Raw genomic sequence first — 24,523 nt, forward strand, 5'->3', positions numbered from 1 at the left:
TACCCCTTGTCTCCATGCTATAAACCCCTAAACCCTGCTTAGCAGCGCCATTGCAATCACAGGTGTTATTTGTGTCTTTGTACCAGTATGGCCTTTTCCAGGTTCCTGTAGCAGGAATCATCTGATAGCCACGGCTACGTTCACTTTTGTAGCCACCTTTCAGGTTGATACACATTTGACTACAGATACCAAGGTTTTGACATTCATCAATGTCTCCACAGTTTCTCTTGTCTATAAACTCAAACCCAGCTGGACAGTCACATTCATTTATGATGCATTCCTCCAAGGGCTCATCACCCCAGTCCTTGCAGTCTCTCTGCTGGTTACACACTTTATTGATATCTATGCATTCTCCACTTCTGCACTTGAATTTGCCAGGTCCAGAACACTGAATAACATTGTTACAGTTTGCTTCATCAGTGCCATCCAGACAGTCTCTCACACCACTGCACTGCCTACTCCCATGGACACTGTTCCCATCTTCACATCTGAACTGGTCTGGCCTGCAGGTCCGAGAAGGGCAGTTAATTTCATCACTTCCATCCTTGCAATCAGGATCTCCATCACATCACCACTTCTTGTGGATACATTCACCTGAGCCGCACTGCACCTCACTCGTAGAATACTTCACTGGAGGTGCAGGCTGGCGGCCACACTGCTCCAAAGATTCATCCGAGTGGTCGGAGCAGTTAGCATCATCAACACACACCCAGCTGATAGGGATGCAGGTAGAACTCTTGCACTGAAACTCATGAACACCACAGGTAGAAGGTGCACACTCCAGCTCATCGCTACCATCACTGCAGTCATCTTGAACATTGCAGACAAAGCTTTTGGAAATACATTGCCCACTACTGCATGTGAATTCTGCTGCACTACAAGTCACAATGCCACAATTCTCTTCATCTTCTCCACTGTCACAGTCCTTTTCACCATCACATTTCCAGGACACTGGGATACACTGGGTTGACTGAGGACCACAGCTGATTTCATTTACCCGGCATGTTCTCGTATGACACAGCTCAGCACTCTCATCAGACCCATTTTCACAGTCCGGATCCCCATCACACTGCCATCTATTTGGCACACACTGACCACTGTTGCACACAAAGTCAGATTCAGCACACGTCTTCTTCACACAAGCACTCTCATCACTGCCATCTAAGCAGTCTTCACATTTTGCTCTAGCACCGTCGGCAGCAGTGCACAGGCCGGCGAGGGCGAGCAGCAGGTAGAGTGCCCCGCAGCGCGGCAGCACCCACCGCCGCCCTGCACCTGTGTCACTTATACTGCTCCTATTACCCATGCCGTTAGTGTCAGTGGCATCCACCTGGTACCGTTTCTGTCTTTGTCGCCCCTTACTCTCCCCCTTTTCTTTTTTACCACTGACCATTCACCACAAATGGGTGAGACACATGATTACTAGTTAGGAAAGAGAGTGTAACGTCTGCTATACGGCTGCAGGCCGTGCCAGCTGCAACCCTAGAAGCTGTTTGTGAACGAGCCTGACTGACGGTTGTCATTTGGCGTCTCTGCTCTCCTGCCCTGCAATAGAGCTAAATCGTCATTAATAGTCTGTAGAATGTGGCAACCCCACGGAATGTTATCCAGAAACATAGTTATAACACCGATCTGGGGACGAATAGTCTTTTTTTGCATTGCGAGATAACTTCTTATAAAAAGAATGCCAGAGAGAAGCAGCACAGCCGCTGCTGCCGCTGTCTCCATGGTTACGTCAGACAGGCTGCAGGGTCCTGATCTCCGCCCCTCTGCTCTGTGCCGACTCGCCACACGGTGAGGGTCGGCCGCCATTGTCCACTGACGCCTCTGGTCTCCCGTAGCAACTCGATCTCGGATGGCCCGTATCGCACCGCGATTACTTCAATTTCATGCGATTACTTCAAATTTCCCGCGTCCCCCCGCGATTCCGCGTCTCTCCGCGATTCCGCGTCTCTCCGCGATTCCGCGTCTCTCTGCGATTCCCTTTTCCGCGTCTCACCGCGATTCCGTGTCTCTCCGCGATTCCGCGTCTCTCCGCGATTCCCTTTTCCGCGTCTCTCCGCGATTCCGCGTCTCTCCGCGATTCCCTTTTCCGCGTCTCTCCGCGATTCCGCGTCTCACCGCGATTCCTTTTTCCGTGTCTCTCCGCGATTCCTTTTCTCACCCCGAGGCCGTTGCCCAGGTCGGTTAGTAGGGTGTTTCAATGCTTCTCTCTGTGCGGTGGTCGGCTTGCCGTGTGCCTCGGATCTCTGTCCCGGCGCCGCTCCGATGTCCCGGCACCGCTCCGATGTCCCGGCCTCAGCCTGTTCGGGTCTCAGCCTGTTCGGGCACCATATGTTGCAGGAAGCACGGCCGAAAGCACGACAGACACGAGTAGAGTCAGATCATGCTCCATTTTATTGCCCGAATAGCCTACCTTTTATAGAGAACTTAACAGGGGCGGACAGTGTTTCACACAAGATTATTGGTCAAAAGCACTCAGACAAACAGCTACAAGAAAACAACCCCACCTGCAAGAAAACAACCCCCTTGTGATTAGCAGTCACATAGACCTTGTCCTTGAGGCCAGCTACTGGTAACAATATTTTCCTGAATTCCTCAATTGGGCGATGTGGGAACACTGTCATGGGAACTTCTCATAGTTGCCCTGGTAGCTTGGTTTGCTCAGCTACAGCAAGCCATGGGATTTTTGCTGTTTCAAGAAATCCCTCAACATTATTCCATACCATTTATGTCATGCTCAGGTTACACTCTTTTCCATACATTCTAATTAGTCACCTATAGTAGTCATAGTAGTGATAACATACGGTATTATATAGTAATTAACATGGTACAATTCAGTTCATGGGCTATTCTCACCCAGTATTAAATCTCCTTGAGGTACACACCGGACCTCTCCGTTCTTTTGCATCACCCACCAAGTGTATCCAGGTCCCTGAGCGAAAACAATTCCACAAATGGGTTTGCCTTTTCCTGAGGCAGGAGTAGCCCAGACTGTTTTACCCAGCATATTTCTTACATGCACTACAGGAACTTTATCCCCATCTACAGTACTGTCGTGGTTCCGCTCGAGTGGGCAGCCGAGCTCCACCACAGCCGCTCTCTCACTCCCCCTCCTCAAAGAGGAATGGGGAGAAAATATGTGAAAAGGGCTCAAGGATTGAGATAAGGACGAGAAAATCACGCAATAATTATTGTAACGGGCAAAACAGACTCGGCATAAGGAGATAGTAAGATTTATTGCCTACAACTAACAAGCGAGAGAAGTGAGAAAACAAAGGAAAAAAAAAAAAACAAAAGCACCTTCCCCCCCATCCACCCTCTTCCACCTCCTCCCCCCGAGCGGCGCAGGGGAACGGGGAATGGGGGTTATGGTCAGTCTACAGCACTTCTTCTCTGCCGCTCCTTCTCGATCACTCTCGTCCCCTGTGCTGTGGGGTCCCACCCACGGGGTGCAGTCCTTGATGAACTGATCCGGCGTGGGCTTCCCAAAGGCAGCAGCTCTTCCAGAACTGCTCCAGATATGGGTCCGTACCACGGGGTCCATCCCTCAGGAGAAAACTGCTCCAACCTGGCTCCCCTACGGGCAGCAGCTCCTGCCAGATCACCTGCTCCTGCGTGGTCTCCTCTCCACGGGCTACAGGTCCGGCCCGGAATCTGCTCCGGCAGGGGTCTTCCACAGGCGGCAGCCTCCGTCGGTGCAGGGCCACCTGCTCCACCGTGGTCTCCTCCACGGGCTGCAGCGTGGAACCCTGCTCCACCGTGGTACTCCATGGACTGCAGGGGGACATCCTGCTTCACCATGGTCCTCACCACAGGCCGCAGGGGACTTCTGCTCCGGCGCCTGGAGCACCTCTCCCCCTCCTTCTACACTGACCTTGGTGCAAGGCTGTTCTCCCACTCCCTTGACTCTCCCGGCTGCTGTGTGGCGCAGCGTTTTTTCCCTGTCTTAAATATGCTCTCACAGAGGCGCAAAACAACATCGCTTATTGGCTCGGATCTGGAAAACAATGGGGCCCTTCCCAAACATGGGGCAGCTTCTAGATCTTTCTAACAGAAACCACCCCTATGGCTCCCTGCTACCAAAACCTTGCCACGTAAACCCACTACAAGTACGTAACAGGTTTGATTGGGCAGGTCCAGCTCGGTTGGCAGATCCCCTAGTATTGACTAACCAGGTGGCCTTTGTCAAATGCGTATCCCGATTTTTGAATGTCCCAGCGCCCATTGCTTTCAATGTAGTCTTTAACAGTCCATTGTATCGTTCAACTTGCCCGGAGGCTGGTGCATGATAGGGGATGTGATACACCCACTCAATACCATGTTCTTTGGCCCAAGTGTCTAAAAGGTTGTTTCGGAAATGAGTTCCATTGTCTGACTCTATTCTTTCTGGGGTACCATGTCGCCATAGGACTTGCTTTTCAAGGCCCAGGATAGTGTTCCGGGTGGTGGCATGGGGCACAGGATATGTTTCCAGCCATCCGGTGGTTGCTTCCACCATTGTAAGTACGTGGCGCTTGCCATTGCGAGTTTGAGGGAGTGTGATGTAATCAATCTGCCAGGCCTCTCCATTTTTATATTTCAGCCATCGTCCTCCATACCAAAGAGGCTTTGACCGTTTGGCTTGCTTGATTGCAGTGCATATTTCACAGTCATGAATAACCTGTGCTATAGCGTCCATGGTCAGGTCCACCCCTCAATCACGAGCCCATCTGTATGTTGCATCTCTACCTTGATGGCCTGAGGTGTCATGGGCCCATCGGGCTATAAATAATTCACCTTTATGCTGCCAATCCAGGTCCACCTGAGCTACTTCAATCTTAGCAGCCTGATCCACCTGCTGGTTATTTTGATGTTCTTCAGTAGCCCGATTCTTGGGAACATGAGCATCTACGTGACGTACTTTCACAGCCAGGTTCTCTACCCGAGCAGCAATGTCTTGCCACAATGCAGCAGCCCAGATGGGTTTGCCCCTGCGCTGCCAGTTGTTTTGCTTCCATTGCTGTAACCATCCCCACAGGGCATTTGCTACCATCCATGAATCGGTGTAGAGATAGAGAACTGGCCATTTCTCTCGTTCAGCAATGTCTAAAGCCAGCTGAATGGCTTTCACTTCTGCAAACTGACTCGATTCACCTTCTCCCTCAGCAGCTTCTGCAACTCGTCGTGTAGGACTCCATACAGCAGCCTTCCATCTCCGATGCTTCCCCACAATACGACAGGACCCATCAGTGAACAGGGCATATTTCTTTTCATTTTCTGGTAACTGGTTGTACAGTGGGGCTTCTTCAGCACGACCCACCTCCTCGTCTGATGATATCCCAAAGTATTTGCCTTCTGGCCAGTCCATAATCACTTCCAAGATTCCTGGGCGAATGGGGTTTCCTATTCGAGCCAGCTGAGTAATCAGTGCAACCCACTTGCTCCATGTAGCATCAGTTGCATGATGCGTAGAAGAGACCCTTCCCTTGAACATCCAGCCTAGTACCGGCAATCGGGGTGCTAGGAGGAGCTGCGCTTCAGTACCGACCACCTCCGAAGCAGATCAAAATCCTTCATATGCTGCCAATATCTCCTTTTCAGTTGGAGTATAGCGGGCCTCAGATCCTCTGTATCCCCGACTCCAAAACCCCAGGGGCCGACCTCGAGTTTCCCCAGGTTCTTTCTGCCAGAGGCTCCAGGTGGGGCCGTTCTCCCCGGCTGCAGTGTAGAGCACATTCTTTACATCTGGTCCTGTTCGAACTGGCCCAAGGGCTACTGCATGGACTATTTCCTGCTTGATTTGTTCAAAGGCTTGTCGTTGTTCAGGGCCCCATTCAAACTCATTCTTCTTACGGGTTACTTGGTAGAGCGGGTTTACAATCAGACTGTAATTTGGGATGTGCATTCTCCAAAACCCCACAACACCTAGGAAAGTCTGTGTTTCTTTTTTGTTAGTTGGTGGAGACATAGCTGTTATTTTGTTGATCACATCCATTGGGATTTGACGACGTCCATCTTGCCATTTTATTCCTAAAAACTGGATCTCTCGTGCAGGTCCTCTGACTTTATTTTGTTTTATGGCAAAACCGGCTTTCAGAAGGATTTGGACTATTTTCTTCCCTTTCTCAAAAACTTCCTCTGCTGTGTTACCCCACACAATAATGTCATCGATGTACTGCGGGTGTTCAGGAGCTTCCCCCTGCTCTAGCGCAGACTGGATCAGCCCATGGCAAATGGTAGGGCTATGTTTCCACCCCTGGGGCAGCCGATTCCAAGTATATTGGACTCCCCTCCAAGTGAAGGCAAATTGTGGCCTGCACTCTGCTGCTAGAGGGATGGAGAAAAATGCATTAGCGATATCAATTGTGGCGTACCACTTGGCTGCCTTCGATTCACTGCAGCACTCAGTGGTGGCGTCACTTCGTTCAGGCCACGATAGTCCACTGTTAGTCTCCACTCACCATTAGACTTTCGCACTGGCCATATGGGACTATTGAAAGGTGAATGAGTCTTGCTGATCACTCCTTGGCTCTCCAATTGACGAATTAGCTTATGGATGGGAATCAGGGAGTCTCGGTTAGTGCGATATTGCCGCCGGTGCACAGTTGTGGTAGCGATTGGCACTTGCTGTTCTTCGACCCTCAGCAACCCCACAACAGAGGGGTCCTCTGAGAGACCAGGCAAGGTAGATAATTGTTTAATGCCCTCTGTCTCTAAGGCAGCTATACCAAAAGCCCACCGGAACCCTTTTGGGTCCTTGCAATATCCTCTTCTAAGATAGTCTATGCCAAGGATACATGGAGCATCCCGGGCCAGTCACAATGCGGTGATTTGCCACTCATTCCCAGTCAGACTCACTTCAGCCTCCAATACAGTCAACTGCTGAGATCCCCCTGTCACTCCACAAATACAGATGGGCTCTGGTCCTTTATAGCTCGATGGCATTATAGTACATTGTGCACCGGTGTCTACTAAAGCCTTATACTTCTGTGCGTCTGACGTGCCAGGCCATCGAATCCACACAGTCCAATAAACTCGATTGTCCCTTTCCTCCCCCTGGCTGGAGGCAGGGCCCCCCTAATCCTGGTCAGAATCTTCTTCGTTTCTGTGTTTGAAGGACTGTCTGCTGGAAGTTGGAGCAGCAAACTTTTCAGAGAATCCCTTTTTCTTGATTGTTTTCTTTTGCAACTCATGTACCCGTGCCTCTAGGGTCGCGGTAGATTTTCCATCCCATTTTCTCATGTCCTCTCCATGGTCTCGTAAGTAAAACCACAGGGTGGCACGGGGTGAGTACCCACCATATCGTCTTCCTTGTGTGGATGAACGCCTACTCCTGATAGCTGAGACACTGCTCTGTACAGGTGCGGAGGAGAATAATCTCTCTTCAAGTTGGTGGAACTTTTCAGAAAGTTTCTCCCAAGTGTTCTCTTTTGGTTGGTGGACACTGGTTTGTTCAGGTGGGGAGGACGATAGATTCTCTTCAAGTTGGTGAACCTTTTCAGAAAGTTTCTCCACAGCTGAGACGCAGGCCTGTAAGGAAGAGGAGAGACTTTCTTCGTACTGCCGGAGTTGTTTATCCACTTCATCCACTGTGGGTTCCTCATCCTCTTTCCAGGCCATTATTGCCAATGAGCTGGCATATGATGATGGTGCACTCCGTACAAACTTCCGCCACATGCATTGTGTACATCTGACTTCATCTGGATCTTTGGATGTTTGTCTGAGGTCTGGATCCTCATAAATCACCTCCCGTACGGCTAATTCCCTCAGGTACTAGATTCCCTTCTCCATAGTGGTCCACTTGCCTGGTAGACATAAAAGTTCTTCCTTGAAGGGATACCTTTCCCTCACAGCTGAGAGGAGACGCCTCCAGAGGCTGTGAGATTGTGCTCCATCTGCAATTGCTTTGTCAATGCCAGCGTCTCTAGCAAGGGATCCCAGTCGCTTGGCTTCCCTGCCGTCTAATTCCACACAATTGGCTCCAGTGTCCCAGCATTGGAGCAGCCAGGTGACAAGCTGCTCACCTATACAGCGACCAAAATCTTTTCGCACATCTCGTAACTCACGCTCGTTTAAGCTTCGGGTAGTTACTGTTGATTTTTCGGCATCCTCATCTTCCTCCTCCTGAACCCTTGATGGCCCAGCGTCGTCGTCGTCTCCGTTGTCTCTATACCTAGATTTGGCAGAAGACTCTCTGCGTTCTAAATTACCTGAATCTCTATACCATTTTTTCACCTTCTCTACAGGGGCAGCTTGCACTGCTACTGCTCGTTTCTCTGACCTTGTTACAGGGTCTGCCACAGAGGTTGGAATACCCTCTGCAGGGTCAACTTGCACTGCTACAGCTCGTTTCTCTGACCCCGTTACAGGGTCTGCCACAGAGGTTGGAATACCCTCTGCAGGATCAACTTGCACTGCTACAGCTCGTTTCTCTGACCCCATTACAGGGTCTGCCACAGGGGTTGGAATACCCTCTGAAGGATCAACTTGCACTGCTACAACACTCAGTACCATAATGATCTGAAACCAGGGCCCGGAGAGGATAAACAACATGACAGAGAGCAAATACGGAAAATAATGTATTATAATACTCAATTTGGAAAACAGGCGCAGCAGAGTTGAGATTAAAGCAATCAGCATTATGACAAGTGACTATTAAGCAGGTCTAATATTTACACCAATTTTAGTTTAACACACTCTGGTCAGATCTGCCGTTATCTCAACCTTTCGAGCCCCACGTTGGGCGCCAAAAAGACTGTCGTGGTTTAACCCGGCCGGCAGCTAAACACCACGCAGCTGTTCGCTCACCCTCCCCCCTCCCTCTCTGGGACGGGGGAGAGAAATGGAAAGTGAAGCCCGTGAGTTGAGATAAAGACAGTTTAATAAGACAGGAAAATAATAATAACAAAATAATAATAACAATAATAATAATAATGATACAATGGTGATAATAGGAAAGTAATAATAATATGTACAAACAAGTGATGCACAATGCAATTGCTCACCACCCGCTGACCGATGCCCAGCTTAACCCCGAGCAGTCCGGCCCCCTCCCCCTGGCTAGCCACCCCTATATATTGTTTAGCATGACGTCAGATGGTATGGAATACCCCTTTGGCTAGTTTGGGTCACCTGTCCTGGGTCTGTCCCCTCCCAGCTCCTGCTGCACCCAAAGCCTGCCCGTTGGCAGGACAAAGCAAGAAGCTGAGACATCCTTGTCTTGGTGAAGAAAATTAATTCTGTTCTAACTGAAACCAGGACACCCACTGAGTGGGTAATCCAGGTTCACAATCTGTCTGATGCTTCACAAACAATGCATGGCCTTCAGTTGCTGGCCTGTTAAATTTCAAATTTCTTTTGACGTTTTAACTGCTTGAAGGGGTAATGTTTCTTCACTTATCTGACTTGACTTAACACCGTGATTTTCACCTAATTGTCCTAAGGAGTCTGTTTGTCTGCATTTTACAAGGTCGCCTGCTAAGCTTTCTTATCACTGTAAGCATATCTCAGTACCACATTACTTTCCCCCAAACAATGTAACTCTACAAAAACAACATTTCTATTCCCACAATTCCCCCCTTTTCTTCTTTATAAACTGTTGATTTTTGCAAAACCCTTCTCTAAGGTGTAATTTGGTAGATTTCTTCTTCTTCTTTGCTTTCTTTGCTTTTCAATCCCCTCATTATCACCTTATCAGAGTAAGTTGGTGGCTCCATGGTCATTTGTTTCAATAGTGCGGTTTCAGTTAACCACTGTACTAGTCCTCTTACACAGGGGATAATGCAGCAACCAATGGCTATCAAAACTCCTACAACTACGATATGCCTACTTTTTCTGCCAATTCACTGGCAAGGGCGGTAAGCCCTTGCAATGCTCTAGTTACTGAGCCATCTGGGACAGTATTGTTGGGTATAAGAGTGCAACAATGGTTGCTCAGTATCACACATACCCCTCCTTCCGCCTCCAGCATCATATCTAATGCTATTCTCTTTTCCCAAGCCATTTTGCTGGTGGCATCTAGTTGTTCAGTGATTCCTCTCATCGCATCCCTTGTATAAATTATGAATCTCTGCTGATTAGAATAGATATAATTAATCCAATCCACATTTTTATTGTTTGTTACCCACCAGAACAGTGACTCAAACCCTGCAGCAATTTGATTCCTGGCTTTCTGTTCATCGGAAACTACTCTAGGCACCCCAATAGAATCTATGTATACTCTGTCATTGAATCATAGAATCATAGAATATCCTGAGTTGGAAGGGACCCTTAAGGATCATCAAGTCCAACTCTTGACACCGCACAGGTCTACCCAAAAGTTCAGACCATGTGACTAAGTGCACAGTCCAATCTCTTCTTAAATTCAGACAGGCTCGGTGCAGTGACCACTTCCCTGGGGAGCCTGTTCCAGTGTGCAACCACCCTCTCTGTGAAGAACCCCCTCCTGATGTCAAGCCTAAATTTCCCCTGCCTCAGCTTAACCCCGTTCCCGCGGGTCCTGTCACTGGTGTTAATGGAGAAAAGGTCTCCTGCCTCTCGACACCCCCTTACGAGGAAGTTGTAGACTGTGATGAGGTCTCCCCTCAGCCTCCTCTTCTCCAGGCTGAACAGGCCCAGTGACCTCAGCCGTTCTTCGTACGTCTTCCCCTCCAGGCCTTTCACCATCTTCGTAGCCCTCCTCTGGACACTTTCCAACAGTTTCATGTCCTTTTTATACTGTGGTGCCCAGAACTGCACACAGTACTCGAGGTGAGGCCGCACCAGCGCAGAGTAGAGCGGGACAATCACCTCCCTTGACCTACTAGCGATGCCGTGCTTGATGCACCCCAGGACACGGTTGGCCCTCCTGGCTGCCAGGGCACACTGCTGGCTCATATTCAACTTGCTGTCTACCACGACCCCCAGATCCCTCTCTTCTAGGCTGCTCTCCAGCGTCTCATCGCCCAGTCTGTACATGCAGCCAGGGTTTCCCCATCCCAGGTGCAGGACCCGGCACTTGCTCTTATTGAACTTCATGCGGTTGGTGATCGCCCAGCTCTCCAACCTATCCAGATCCCTCTGCAAGGCCTTTCCGCCCTCATTCGAGTCCACAACTCCTCCAAGTTTGGTGTCATCAGCAAACTTGCTCAAAATACCTTCTATTCCTACATCCAGATCGTTTATAAAAATATTGAAAAGTACCGGCCCTAAAATGGAGCCTTGAGGGACCCCACTGGTGACCGCCCGCCAGCCTGACGCAGCCCCATTTACCATAACCCTTTGGGCCCTGCCCGTTAGCCAATTGCTCACCCATCGTATGATGTTTTTAATTAGCTGTATGGTGGACATTTTGTCCAGTAGGATCCTATGGGAAACCGTGTCAAAAGCCTTGCTGAAGTCCAAAAAAATCACATCAGCTGGTTTCCCTTGGTCCACCATACGGGTGATCTTATCATAAAAGGAAATCAGGTTAGTTAGGCAGGACCTACCCTTCACAAACCCATGCTGGCTGGGACCAATGACTGCATTGTCCCCCAGGTGCGCCTCAATAAGTTCAAGAACCATCTTCTCCATGATTTTACCAGGCACTGACGTGAGACTGACAGGCCTGTAATTGCTAGGGTCTTCTTTCTGACCCTTCTTGAAAATCGGCACAACATTTGCCAGCTTCCAGTCTACTGGGACCTCTCCAAATTCCCAGGATCATTGAAAAATAATTGAGAGAGGTTCCGCGATGACGTCCGCCAGCTCTTTCAGCACCCGGGGATGAATCCCATCCGGACCCATGGACTTGTAGGGATCCAGGTGGAGTAGCAAATCCCGCACACGTTCAGGGTCGGTTGGGAGTTTGTCATCCCCACCGTCCCGGTCCTCCAGCTCAGGGCACCCTGGGTCCCGAAGCCCATCATCGGCATTGAAGACAGAGGCAAAGAAGGCGTTAAGCATCTCTGCTTTGCCTATGTCATTGTCTGTGAGGAGACCTTCCCTATCAAGGAGCGGCCCTATGTATTCTTTAGTTCTCCTTTTTCCATTCACATATCTAAAAAAAACCTTTTTATTTTCTCTCACAGACACAGCCAGCTTCAACTCTAGGTGTGCTTTGGCCACATGAATTTTCTCCCTACAAACACGAACAGCATCCCTGTATTCTTTCCATGACACCTGGCCCTCCTTCCAGTAGCGAAACACTCTCCGCCTAATCTCCATTAGAATGTTCCTGGTCAGCCACGCCGGCCTCCTGCCCCGCCTGCCTGACTTGCGATATTTAGGAATTGCCTGATCTTGTGCTTCTAGGAGGCATCGCTTAAAGAATGACCAGCACTGGTGGACATCGAGGCCTTCAAGAGCAGTTTCCCAGGGGACCTTGCTGACTAGTTCCCTGAGCAGCCTGAAGTCCGCTTTCCCCATATCTAGGGATGAGGTTTTGGTGGCACTTTTCCTTCTGTCACCGTAAATTTTGAACTCAACCACTTCATGGTCGCTATGACCAAGGCGGCCACCAATCACCACATCTCCCACCAGACCCTCTCTGTTTTCCAGCAACAGGTCTAGGAGGGCTCCTTTCCTAGTTGGCTCCGTTAGCACCTGCACCAAGAAGTTATCGTATAGGTGCTTCATGAACCTCCTGGACTTGCTCGTGTCAGCCGTGTGGCACTCCCAGTTAACGTCTGGCAAGTTGAAGTCCCCCATAAGGACAAGGGGAGTTAATCTCGAGGCCTCTCTTAGTTCTGTAAAGAATAATTTATCGGCGCTATCGTCCTGGCCAGGCGGTCTGTAATAGACTCCCACAACGACATCCCCTTTATTCGTTCGTCCCTTGATCCTTACCCAGAGGCTCTCAACTTTGCCATTGCCGACCTGAAGTTCCACACAGTCCAGCCCCTGCTTCACATACATCGCCACCCCTCCACCTCGCCTACCCTGCCTGTCCCTCCTGAAGAGCCTGTAACCATCTATCGCAACACCCCAGTCACAGGACTCATCCCACCAGGTTTCGCTTATGCCGATGATGTCGTAGTTGCGGGACTGGGCCAGGACTTCTAGCTCATCCATTTTATTCCTCATACTGCGTGCGTTCGTGTAGAAGCACTTCAGGTGCGTCTCCTTACACTCAGCACCTTGTGGATCTGACCAAAGGACCTCACTGGCACACAGCCCCTCTGATTCTAGCGTACCATCCCTTAGGTCTTCACCGGCGTGCCTGGTTTTAGCCCCTTCCCCCTTCGACTCTAGTTTAAAGCCCTATCTATCAGCCCTGCCAACTCCTGACCAAAGATCCTTACCCCTCTCCGAGAGAGGCGCATCCCATCCGGTGCCATCAGGCCCGGTGTAGCATAGACCTTCCCGTGATCAAAGAACCCAAAGTTCTGCCGGTCACACCAGTCTCGAAGCCATGAGTTTATGTGAACAGCACGCCTTTCAGCTTCGATCCCCCCTATCGGAAGGACAGAGGCAAACACAACCTGCGCCCCTGATCCTCTAAGTAGTCGCCCCAAATCCCTAAAGTCTCTTTTGATCGCCTTCGGACTTCTCGTTGCTACTTCATCGCTACCAGCCTGAAAGACCAGTAGCGGGTAGTAGTCAGTGGGCCGTACCAGGCGCTTGACTTTCTTGGCAAAGTCTCTCACTCGAGCCCCAGGGAGGCAACAGACTTCTCTGCGGGTTGGGTCCGGTCGGCATATCGGTCCCTCTGTCCCTTTCAGAAGGGAGCCCCCCATAACAATGGCCCTTCTTTCTTTTTTGAAGGATGATGTGGCAATGCGATGTGTAGGTCGCCTTGTCTTAGGCGCCCCCTCCAACTGGGACGGGTTTTTATCTACTTTGTCATTCAGATTGTCTTGTTCTAGTCCTTCATATCAATTATTTAAGGGTAGATGAGAAGGTGAGGTGGGCAGAGAGAGGGCTCGCCTACCACCCCGAATAGGCACCTGCCTCCATTCCCCCCCTTGATCTAGGTCTCCTCCCGCTGCCTGGCAGGAGGAGGGAACCTCCGTCTTCTGCATAACAGGAGACGCCTGTGCTGTGGCAGGCTCGTGAGCCTGCCTCAGAGAGGGTAGAGTGCACCTCCACCAGTCAATTTCCATCTCTGATTCCCTGATGCTCCTGAGCCTGTTCACCTCCTCCCGGAGCTCCGCTACCTGGCTGAGCAGTTCTTCAACCTGGGCACACCTCCCACAGGCATACCCACCACTGCTGTCGGAGACCGACAGAAGGCTGGGGCACACTCTGCAGCCCAGGACCTGGACAGCTACGTGTTTCCCCGATCCCTCCGTCTGAGTAGCCACACTGGTGACCGTGGCTGGAGATGCCGCACGAGATGCGGAGGCCACGGTTTTCTGCCTGGTTGATACCATGGTCAGGTTCTAAGCAAGCAGGTTACAAGCACCGAAGGGAGAGGCAGCTGCAACAGAGCGACGATGGGCCCCCCGCTCACCCTGCCCACGCAAACTGCCGCGCAAACTGCTGCGCCACGCCCTTCAACGCGCCACGCCCTGTTTGCCCGTCCTGTTCGCTGCGCTCCTGGTCGCTCACGCTCCCTAGGGGCAACTTTTAAACAGCCTGGGAGGGGGCGCTGCTGGCTCCGCCCGCGCCTCATCAGCCTCCCTCGCGAGGACTGCCGGGTCCCGGCGGCTCCCCCGAGTGGCCTCGATGCCGGACAAAAAGCCCTGCCCGCCTCAGTCCCCTGCTCCGCTGCAGAACACGTCTGCCCCAGAGCCAATCGCCTCAGCAAAAAAATGATACGCCTAAATTTCTTTTACTTCTTCTGGGTATTTGTGATGTCTCTGCTCCACCAAGATGCACACCAGTGTGAGGAATGTTTTAACAATTCGTGTCCATAAAGAACAATTCTGTTTGAATCCTGTCTGCCTCTGGGCCCTGCACTGGCAATTTAATTCTTGAACCACAGATGCAGTGTGTCCCAGTCTCCCCCTCATTCTAGTCAATTTATCAAGTCTTCAGAAAATACTCCTTAAATTTATGAACCTGTTTGCTTTTGTTATTCCGGACTTCTATTTCTAACAGTTACAGCCTTTTTTCCTGTCTTCTTCGAGATTAACTTAACACTGCTATAGATGTGTCTGTGAATGGCTGGGGAAGAATGTTTTAATTACTCGTGAAGCGTCAAATAAGAAAGCTGTTTGTGTTTGATGTCTGGGAGTTTCAGAACAACTGATAACAACTAGTGACTGTTATGGGATACTATGCGGATCTTTGGTATCTGGTTAGGGGGGCCGAGAGATTAAGAGGAAGGAAAAAGAAGCTGAAGGACGGCTGGGAGACAAGACCTGCAGAGAATGTTCTATAAACTTGGCATGGTGCCAAGTAAGTACAAAGGGGGAGAGGAAGACTATGAGCCTTCAGCATGAAAGACCCCTAGAGACCCCCAGAAGAGACCCCCAGAGGAGACTGCGCATGCTCCAGTAGGAGGGACTGGACCCCGGAAGCTAATTATAATAATCTATTTTTTTTTAGAAGTAGTAATGAATATGTATTAGTCTAGGAGCATAAAAATCAGCTGCTTGATGTAACTGGTGTGCGTCCTGGTGGAGCAGAGACTCCCGGTGCACCCAGCGCTGTTTGCTTACCTCTATTCCTTTATATTCTTTCAATAAATCCTATTTTTTATTTAATCCTAATTTGAATCCTGAGCCATTTATAACAATTTGGGGGCTCGTCCGGGATGGCTATAGTTCCTGAATTCTGATTTAATCTAGGAGAGGCGCCCCACCATTTGGTGGCTCCTGTTTGAGTCGGATGGGGACTAATGCCATCCTGAACCTGAATAAAGGTAAGCAAAGAATTTGATTTTTTTTTGAGCTCCCTTGCCCGCTGTTTTTTGCCCGTAATTCTGCGCGCGAAGATCCGGACGAAGACGACAGGGTCGTTTGGATACCGTTCGGTTGGATTCCGGTGTCCAGAATCGAACCGGATGAAGACGACAGTCGTTTGTGGATACCGTCTGGTTCAATCCCAGACGAAGACAGCAGAGATGCTTGTGGATACCGTCCAGTTGGATTCTGGATGAAGACGACTGATTCGTAAGATACCGTCCGGTTGGGTAAAGGTGCGGTTGCCAGTGTTTGTGTGTGAGAGTGTAACTGAGACTTCTAAAGTCAGTGTGGAGGTCTTTTTGTTTTCTCACTGGTTCTAATCTCCTGTTGGGGGGGGCTGGGCCGGTGAATGGAGTGATACGTGGGTGGGTGATAGGTCCTAAACCCCCTGCAAGACACTCTCACTGGGGGCAACCAAGGGCTGTGGGAATTGCCACTAGTAAAATTCCCGGATGGGTCAGATAAAATCGAAGACCAAGGACCAGAAAGGGAGCAAATTACCAGATATATGACCAAAAAGTCCATTATGAATAATGATTAGAAATTGGAACAATAGGGGCCCCAGAAAATTAAAGAGTAAATTGAAAATGATCCAGTATTATATGATAGAATGACCAAAAGAACCCTTAAGACCCCATGTATTTTGATCCACGGAGGACGGGGTCTGTCAGGCTTTGAACATTAATAGTAGAATACCCGTGGATCCGGAAAAGAGCAAGCTGAAACATTGGAATTAGGAATTAGAGAGCAATTGATTAAGAATGAATATGTGCTACATTTGTGCCTGTGCTGCACTTATACCACCAGATAACAGGAGCCTCTCGGACCCCGAGAACCAGATCAAAAAAAACCTCATGGTTCAGACTTTAATCAAGGGGTCTGAGATAAGGAGGACTGTTCACAAAGGGACAGGTTAGGAATATGTATATGTATAGGAATGTTCATGTATACGTAACTCTTTACTAGAGCAATTTGCCACTTTAGGCGTGCATGACTCTGGTGGGACTACCCGCCCCGTGCTGCATGGAACTGAGTAAACATACCTACTTTACAATCTTACTGATTGTGGAGTCAGCTTTCTGTGAGTCATTTTGGTGAGCCAGGCAGGAGACACTCTGCTCAGCTGCGGGATCGGCTGCAGCGTGGACGCCCCTAGGTGCACCCTGAGTGTTTTGCTCGGAGGGGACTCCACTCTCAGCTGCTCACCGCAGGAGCAAAGATCTCCTGAAACTGCAGACAAACGGTATGTTTTTGGCTGCTGGAGGGATACTAACTGGAGTGTTAATAATTGTATGTGTTTTTATGTATGTATTTTGTGTTGACATTTTGTATATTGTAATATTTGCATATTGTATGTATTTTGTGTTGAAAGTATTTGTGTAAGTGTAAGGGTTTGAAACAAAGTGTTACAAGTCACTTCACGAAGAACACAGTCAGAGACAATATTTATTTGGTTGGTTATCATTCTAAATTATATTCCTGTGGTATGAATGAGATGTGCTGGAGGCCTCCATGTGCGATTGTGCTGTGTGAGTGAGACGCAGCATTGCTGCAAAGCGAGTGCAGAGTTCCGATCCGTTGTTCCGTACTCTCCGCAAGGGGAGTGGGCAGAGACGAATGAAGTGCTTGACAGACTGAAAAGAAGTGCTGTTTTATCCAAGTTTTGAGTGGTGCTGCCTAATATATGGGCCCGGTGTATCTTGTGTATCTTGTGTATCCTATTTTTGCTCTTAAATGTTTTGACTGTGACAAGAAAAAGGCAGGAGCATGATCTGACTCTACTGGTGCTTTCGGCTGTGCTTCCTGCAACATATGAGGCCCGCACAGGCCGAGACCTGGACTCGCTGAGACCTGAAGAGGCCGAGAGACCGGAGCGGCGCCGAGAGACTGGAGCAGCGCTGGGAGACCAGAGAAACTACGGAGGGACTACCGCTGGACAGAGAGAGCCCTGAGAGATGCTGCAGAGCCTTGGACGGCTCTGAGAGACACAGAATAGACCTGACAGAAGCTGCAAAACGCGGGGAAATTGAAGTAATTGCGGGACATCCGAGATCGAGTTGCTATGGGAGATCAGAGGCGTCAGTGGACACAGGCAGTCGACTCTCACCGTGTGGCGAGTTGGCACAGAGCAGAGGGGCGGACATCAGGACCCTGCAGTCTGTCTGACATAACCATGGAGGCAGCAGCGGCTGTGCTGCTTCACTCTAGCATTCTTTTCATAAAAGGTTTATCTTGCAATGCAAAAAAGACTATTAGTCCCCAGATCGGTGTTATAACTATTACTAATGACGACTTAGCTCTATTGCAGGGCAGGAGTGCAGAGACACAGATTACACTGCCAAATGACCACCGGCAGGCTCTTTCACAAACCTAAGGTTGCAGCTGGCACTGCCTGCAGCCATATAGTAGACGTTACACTCTCTTTCCTAACTAGTAATGATGTGTCTCATCCATTTGTGGTGAATGGCCAGTGGCAAAAAGAAAAGGGGGGAGACAAAGACAGAAACGGTACCAGGAGGATGCCACTGACACTAACAGCATGGGTAATAGGAGTAGTATAAGTGACACAGGTGACGGTGCAGGGCACTCTGCCTGCTGCTCGCCCTCGCCGGCCTGTGCACTGCTGCCGATGGTGCTAGAGCAAAATGTGAAGACTGCTCAGATGGCAGTGATGAGAGTGCTTGTGTGAAGAAGATGTGTGCTGAATCTGACTTTGTGTGCAACAGTGGTCAGTGTGTGCCAAACAGATGGCAGTGTGATGGGGACCCGGATTGTGAAGATGGGTCTGACGAAAGTGCTGAGCTGTGTCATATGAGAACAGTGTCATGGAAATGTGATGGTGAAAAAGACTGTGACAGTGGAGAAGATGAAGAGAATTGTGTCGATGTGCCAGAGATCCTTATTGTAAGGATGGAAGTGATGAAATTAACTGCCCTTCCTGGACCTGCAGGCCAGACCAGTTCAGATGTGAAGATGGGAACTGTGTCCATGGGAGTAGGCAGTGCAGTGGTGTGAGAGACTGTCTGGATGGCACTGATGAAGCAAACTGTAACAATGTTATTCAGTGCTCTGGACCTGGCAAATTCAAGTGCAGAAGTGGAGAATGCATAGATATCAATAAAGTGTGTAACCAGCAGAGAGACTGCAAGGACTGGGGTGATGAGCCCTTGGAGGAATGCATCATAAATGAATGTGACTGTCCAGCTGGGAAACTGTGGAGATAGTGATGAATGCCAAAATCCTGGTATCTGTAGTCAAATCTGTATCAACCTGAAAGGTGGCTACAAATGTGAATGTAGCCATGGCTATCAGATGAATCCTGCTACAGCAAAGCAAACTACATAACCATTGCTTAACTTGTCAGAAGATAAAAAAGAAAGTGTTTCAACAAGCAGCCACGAGAGGGAAGAATCACTGAACCCCCGATGTGAGGGACTGTACCTTGTTTCACTGACTACTGAAACAGCTGTGAGAACCGCAGAAAGGGACCCACGCATCCAGAATAAAAGGACCAGTAACTACTGAAACTTGGAGGGTTGAGTCCTGCTCCTGGGAAACTGAAACTCAAGCTAAGGAAGAACTAATATTCTGGCAACAAGACTCTGCATGAATTAAGGATGCTAAATAAAGGGGACAAGCCTAAAGGGAGGAAAGGGAGAAGGCAAGACCGGGGCAGGACCCTCCACTGCGGTATGTATGGTCTACCGAGGGAGGCAACCCCTATGGGTATTGACTGCCGAGTGAGAGGGCCTCGACCGGACTTCTCCCACACTAAGATCAGGTTGTCCCGAGAAAATAACATAAGAACCTTTTTTAAACCCATATAAAATTGTGATTCGTTTTACAGGAGCTGGATCACCCTGACAGGCCGAACGGTAACACAAACCTGAATAGACCCTGAAGGCGTTTGCCTATTATGATCCAGCTATGTGGGCAGAAGACAGATCCTGGGGCTATAGGACCTCAGTATATATACTTAATAGAATAATTAGGTTATTAGCTGTAATAGAAATAGTTATAAATGATGAGAACTGATCTAAATGAGTTTTAAAGATGAGAACTGCTTTGTATCAAAATTGCCTAGCTTTGGATTATTTACTAGCACAAGAAGGAGAAGTCTGTGGAAAATTTAGCTTTAGTAATTGCTGTTTAAAGATTGATAAAAAGGGTGTTTCTTCCTAGTAGCTGATAGAATGTTATGTTCTGGTTTAGGATGAGAAGAATGTTAATAATATGCTGATGTTTTAATTGTTTTTAATTGTTACAGAGCAGTGCTTACACCAAGCCAAGGACCAAGCCAAATTCAGCTTCTCACTGTCCTGTCAGCAGGCAGGCTGGGAGGAGGGCCGGACTCATGAGCCTGCCTCAGAGAGGGTAGAGTGCACCTCCACCAGTCAATTTCCATCTCTGATTCCCTGATGCTCCTGAGCCTGTTCACCTCCTCCCGGAGCTCCGCTACCTGGCTGAGCAGTTCTTCAACCTGGGCACACCTCCCACAGGCATACCCACTACTGCTGTCGGAGACCGACAGAAGGCTGGGGCACACTCTGCAGCCCAGGACTTGGACAGCTACGTGTTTCCCCAATCCCTCCGTCTGAGTAGCCACACTGGTGACCGTGGCTGGAGATGCCGCACGAGATGCGGAGGCCACGGTTTTCTGCCTGGTTGATACCATGGTCAGGTTCTACGCAAGCAGGTTACAAGCTTGTACATCAGCTGCTTGATGTAACTGGTGTGCGTCCTGGTGGAGCGGAGACTCCCGGTGCACCCAGCGCTGTTTGCTTACCTCTATTCCTTTATATTCTTTCAATAAATCCTATTTTTTATTTAATCCTAATTTGAATCCTGAGCCATTTATAACACCAGTCACATGAAGCAGCTGATTTTTATGCTCCTAGGCTAATACATATTCATTACTACTTCTAAAAAAACACCAGGGTTATTATAATTAGTTTCCGGAATCCAAACCCTCCTACTGGAGCATGCGTATTAGTCTCTGGTGGTCCCTCTGGGGGTCTCTTGTGCTGAAGGCTCATAGTCTTCCTCCCTCTTGTCCTTCTCCTTTGTCTAACTTGGCTGTATGTCAGAGACTAGTGCAATGTCCCCTGCAAGCTTTGTCTTTTAGTTGTTCTTCAGCTCTCCCCGTCTCCTTAATCTCCTGGCCAGATATCAGAAACTGACCGAATTTCAGGTTTTTCGATCATGGGAAGGTCAGTCTTTAAGCACTGCCTCCTAAAAGCACAAGATCAGGCGATTCCAAAATATCGGAAGGCAGGCGGGGCAGAAGGCCGGCCTGGCTGACCAGGGATCTTCTACTTGAGCTTAGACGGAAAAAAGAAAGTGTGCCCTGGCAGCCAGGAGGGCCAACCGTATCCTGGGATGCATCAAGCACAGCATCGCTAGTCAGTCGAGGGAGGTGATTGTCCTGCTCTACTCTGTGCTGGTGCGGCCTCACCTCGAGTACTGTGTGCAGTTCTGAGCACCACAGTACAAAAAGGACATTAAACTTTTGGAGAGTGGCCAGAGGAGGGCGACGAAGATGGTGAATGGCCTAGAGGGGAAGATGTATGAGGAGTGGCTGAAGGCACTGGGCCTGTTCAGCCTGGAGAAGAGGAAGCTGAGGGGGGATCTCATCACGGTTACAACTTCCTCGCGAGGGGGAGTGGAGAGGCAGGTGACCTATTCTCTGTAAACACCAGTGATAGGTGTTTAGGCTGGACATCAGGAAGAGGTTCTTCACTGAAAGGGTGGTTGCACACTGGAACAGGCTCCCCAGGGACGTAGTCACTGCACCAAGCCTGTCTGAATTTAAGAAGTGATTGGACTGTGCACTTAGCCACATGGTCTAAACTTTTGGGCAGACCTGTGCGGTGCCAGGAGTTGGACTTGATGATCCTTATGTGTCCCTTCCAACCCGGGATAGTCTGTGATTCTATGATTCTATGATATCACTGGAGGAGGAGGTGGGTCATGCTGAAGAAGCCCCACTGTACAACAAGCTACCAGAGAATGAGAAGCAATATGCCCTGTTCACTGATGGGTCCTGTCGTATTGTGGGGAAGCATCGGAGATGGAAAACTGCAGTATGGAGTCCTACACGACGAGTTGCAGAAGCTGCTGAGGGAGAAGGTGAATCGAGTCAGTAAAATACTCGTCGTCTCAGCTGGCAGCCCAGAAGCGATGCAGCTGCCCAGCCAGCATACCGCCTTTTATCATAACCTTTTATTCCCTATTACCTGACACCTCATCACCTCCCCTGTTTCCTCATTGGCTGAGTACTACAGGTTCACAAGCTACTCAATGTTCCTCTGTACCATATATGTACAATTTTTCTTCTTTTTTCAACCCTTTAATTTCTCCGTTATGTTTTGAGAACTTGTGATCTTTGTTTTACTGTTCTCACACTGCTCATCCTGTTTTTCTCAAGCTTCTACCTTATTTTGGAACAGTGAGGCCTCCTGCTGTCCACTTATCTACTTAGCATTTCTTGTTATGACTACACAACTACCATGGAATACAGTTTTGTGGTTTAACTTGGCTGGCAGCTAAACAGCACACAGCCATTCTCTCACCATCCCCCCTCCCTCTCTGAGATGGAGGAGAGAAACAGGAAAGTGAAGCCCATGAGTTGAGATAAAGACAGTGTATTAAGACAGGAAAATAATAACAATAATAATAATAATTAAAATTATAATAGTACTACTAATAATAATGTGTACGAAATAAGTGATGCACAATGCAATTGCTTGAAGGGCTGTAAGACACGGACTCCTGATGGCTTTTGAATAGGAGACATTGCCCTTTTTCACTACTACATATACTTTCCCCATAGCCCCATTCACTGTCCACACACCCGAATCTGTCATACAATTGGTTAGAGACCCTCAGATGCGCCTTGAGCCAGCCAGCAATTGGCCACTGCCCAAAGCTCATCTTTAACACTGTAGCCAAGTTACTTTATCTTGACTTTGCTCAAGTTTTTGTTTCTACCACTTGTTTCCTCATTATCTCTAATTCAGGGCTGTGTGAAACCGCGAAGCCACCTCCAAATTCCTTTTCCACAATTCCCCCATTTTTATTTTCAATCAACCAAATGCTTTCTATAGATTTTTCTATCAAGCACCGCAGACATTGCAATAAGCAAGGTACAGTAAGCAACAGGGTGAAAATCACAAGCAGAGTTACAATTGTAAAGTAGCGTGCCTACTAGAATGTACATCAGTCAACAAGCCACTAAGCACTACAGATGTTGCTTCGGAGCGATGCTGCTTCTCACTCACACAGCACAATCACATAATCATGCAAAGAGGCCTCTTGCACTTCTCATTCATACCACAAGAAAATATCACTTAAAATAATTTATCCATGGCTTCAGGAGGTCCTTGTCTACTCCCATGAGCAGCTGAGAGTGGAGACCCCTCCAAGGAAAATGCTTGGGGTGCACCTAGGGACATCCGCTCCACAGTCGATCCCGCAGCCGAGCAGAGTGGCTCCTGGCACAAGGAATGATGCTATTATAGTTTTATATAATTGCACCAAAGAGATGCATTGCGATAAGGAGGGAGTGTGGCATTGACCATTTGTTTCATGATTTGCTTTTTTTTGCCCAAGCAATTGAACCTTACACATGCTGTTGCTGTTACACTTCCCAGGATATCTAATTCCTGTGGCTCTAGGGGTCCTTATGGTAAGTAGACAGTCCAATTGTTATCTGCTGGGATCCCCACCAGACATGTCATAAACGGGTCGTTAGCACTAGCCAGGGACAGGCACATCGCTTCTTGTCCTGTCATGTTGGTGAGGGTGACCCAGATGTTGCGGCGTGGTTGGATGGAGACCCAGGGCTGGCAATAACCGATGACAGTGGCAATTGTGAGGAGGAGGCCAACCATGGCCTTACCCCCCTTGCTGGTACCCATCTTGGTCCGTGACCTGTGGAGATGCAAGTATATCCTCGACCCCAAGTTATTAGAGGCTGGGGTCCCTCCCAAAGACCTGTATTTAAAATTTTTTACCATTACTAAGGCCTGCTCTGATTGTGGCACCCGTGACAGGGCAGAATTCATACTTTTGTAATGTTTTACTATGAGTGGTACCTCTTTATGAAGAAAGGGTAATGATAGGTGATTCACTACATAAAGTGCCTTTCCCAACCTGTTCTATGTGACTACCATAGGCAGGCCCATTGTTGGTTTTTATTTCATTTGGGATGCCTAGAACTGCGAAAGCAACACTGAAGTGAGCCTGGACACGGCGACTAGTTTCATCCACCACAACTGTTGCCCACATAGCAGAGAGCAATTGCTCACCACCCGCTGACCGTTGCCCAGCCTATCCCCAAGCAGCCAGCCCCCCACCCTGGCTAGCTACCCCTATATATTGTTTAGCATGACATCATATGGTATGGAATACCCCTTTGGCCAGTTTGGGTCAGCTATCCTGGGTCTGTCCCCTCCTAGCTCTTGCTGCACCCCTAGCCTGCCCATTGGCAGGACAGAGTGAGAAGCTGAAAAGTCCTTGGCTTGGTGTAAGCACTGCTCTGGAACAATTAAAACATCATTATGTTATCAGCACTTTTCTCATCCTAATCCAAAACATAGCACCCTACCAGCTACTAGGAGGAAAATTAACTCTATCCTAACTGAAACCATAACATACAGAAAATTAGTTCTTTACTGCAAAAACACAACTTAGTTTCTCACAATTCCCCCCTCACCTTTTCTTACTCC

At 48.9% G+C, this 24,523-nt stretch overlaps 1 pseudogene across 1 annotated transcript in view; it reads right to left on the reverse strand.

The window, feature by feature from the left end:
• Positions 1–23,686, reverse strand: part of LOC309889467 (very low-density lipoprotein receptor-like) — a 39,761-nt pseudogene extending 16,075 nt beyond the window's left edge. Inside the window, exons 1-2 of the transcript in view lie at positions 23,538–23,686; positions 84–1,184 (exon numbers count right to left, since the gene is read on the reverse strand). The product of the transcript in view is annotated as a very low-density lipoprotein receptor-like (transcript). The remainder of the gene's footprint in view (positions 1–83; positions 1,185–23,537) is intronic.
• Between the last annotated feature and the right edge of the window lie 837 nt (positions 23,687–24,523).

The sequence above is a fragment of the Aythya marila genome (assembly GCF_965140915.1).
Source record: "Aythya marila genome assembly, chromosome: W".
Lineage (NCBI taxonomy): Eukaryota > Metazoa > Chordata > Aves > Anseriformes > Anatidae > Aythya > Aythya marila.